Consider the following 2,225-nt stretch of genomic DNA (forward strand, 5'->3'; position numbering starts at 1 on the left):
AGCACGACAGATATATTTGCCTTTAGTTAAGCAATGTTTTGAAAAATTAAGACGTGAAATAGGGATAGTAGTCTAAATAAGTGGGAGTGTTGAAAAAAATATGTAGACGGTGTACTGATAAAAACTGACAGAGAGTGATACCGGGCATATTGAGAGACATATGCAGTTCGCTGCGTAGCTGCCTTTGTAGCGTGGTGCGCTTTTTTAGTGTGGTGGCCAGCCGTGGGGTGTCCTATCGTTAGTCGTCGAAGTGTGATCGTTACGTCACAAAGGCAGTCATCGCGTGGCATTGTTTTTTCCTTTTTTGTAACTGTTAATTATTTTCCTTTATACTATAGTTAAATACAGTTTTATATATACTCAAGTAGTGTATATGTTTTTCTTTTAGTAGAATTAAGACCAAGACAATGGTTGCTTGGACAAAGCCAATAAATGTTGGAAACAAATAACGAATTTTGTTAAGGTAGGATGAATGTTTGAGATAATAGTATTGTACAAAGTGTACTGGATTACTGAATGATATTCCTAATACAAGATTTAAAATAATAACAAAATATAATTTTAAATAAATGTTTTCATATGAATTCTATTTTGACTTTATGCTTCAAAGGTTACATTTTCGATGAAAATAATTAAAACAGAACGAAAGGATCAGTATGATTAGATTATTATCATTTCTTTTTTAAACATTTCAGTGCTATTTTGAATGAACGAATATCCCACTGTAGCCAGTTAGGTATTAACGCAGGAAGTTAAAAACTAGCATTAATAAAAAAAAATATGACTTACCTTCACGGAAAGAAAAGCAACAACCAATGCTGCGACATCAGACAGCATGTGAAAACTGTCGGCTATTAAAGCCATCGAGTTAGTTACATAGCCCACTACTATTTCCACTAAGAAAAATAATGCAGTGAGCCACAACATCGTCAAAAGACGACACTTTTTTCCTGTGTAACGACCCATACTGTTTGGGTGTACCTAAAAATAATTGTAAAATTATGCGTGGCAGTACGGAAACAGTGTAATGATAATGAAAGTAAATATTTGAAGTTTTCATTTTATATTCTTTGTTGAGACGGAAATTGGGGAAATTAATAACAGCTCCGCTTCTATTTATATGTCTTCAGGAATACAATTATATTCGTTGCAACTTCCGAAATACAATTGATAACTTATTTCTTTTAGTTACTAAGGTAATACAACCTTTCTTTGTTCCTCGAGTAAATCATGTTCATGCCATGAAAAGTTATTAAGTACATATATAACTCTATACAACCATGGGAACAGAATGCAAACATTCACAGTATGAACATTACAATCTTTCAAATTACACGCTTTTCAAGCTTATGCAGTCTGCCGTTAGGGGTACAATCGAAAAAATGAACGTTTATAGTCAGGGATCGTAACACCTCCCCCCTTAGATAAAAAGATGTTTTTTATGAAAACAACTTTTCTAAAATTATATTTTCATTACATAAAGATTAAACTTTTGTAAAGCATTTACATTAATTTCTAGGACATTATGAACAATCAACTACATATGGATAGAACTTCCCACAGTAAAACACTGCCGAGCTTCCCTTCTCGATCCCCATGGTAGCCGAGCTACTTGATCCACCCGGTTTCCCATAGAAAACGAGTGGAAAGATGCCGCAGAAGGTTTACCTGAATTCACCGTCATTTCCATTTTATGTAATGTTGAATAATACATTAAATAATTAAGAATAACACAACTCTAATTCGCAAATAAATGAGATAAAGTAATCTTAATATTTACACATTCTAAACATTCAATAATTAAAACTAACTAAAAAGTTATTTTTAGAGTCTAAGAACCATTTTAGTTTTATTTAGTCCTATAATCCATAATAATTGGACTATATCCATAATAATTGTATATGCTCCAAGCCAGTCACAATCGAATTTAGAAAGTTTTGGTTCCTTTAAAAGATAAACATCACTTACTTCAAATTTCCGTGGTTTAATATTTTTATCATAGTATGATTTACTTTTTTCTTTGGCTTTTTCTACATTCCTTACAGCAGCAAATTGAGTGTTAGTAATGTTTGTAAGTATATGATCTAAATATTTTACAAAAGTTTGTGGTATCTTGATGACCACCTATGGCAGATTCATGAAATTCCTTCATAATGAGAGGTCTTCTAGATGGAAGTGGAATTGTAACTTCACCACTACAAACGATAATTGCATATTCTAAACTA

This window comes from Dufourea novaeangliae, unplaced genomic scaffold, assembly GCF_001272555.1.
Source record: "Dufourea novaeangliae isolate 0120121106 unplaced genomic scaffold, ASM127255v1 scaffold421, whole genome shotgun sequence".
NCBI lineage: Eukaryota > Metazoa > Arthropoda > Insecta > Hymenoptera > Halictidae > Dufourea > Dufourea novaeangliae.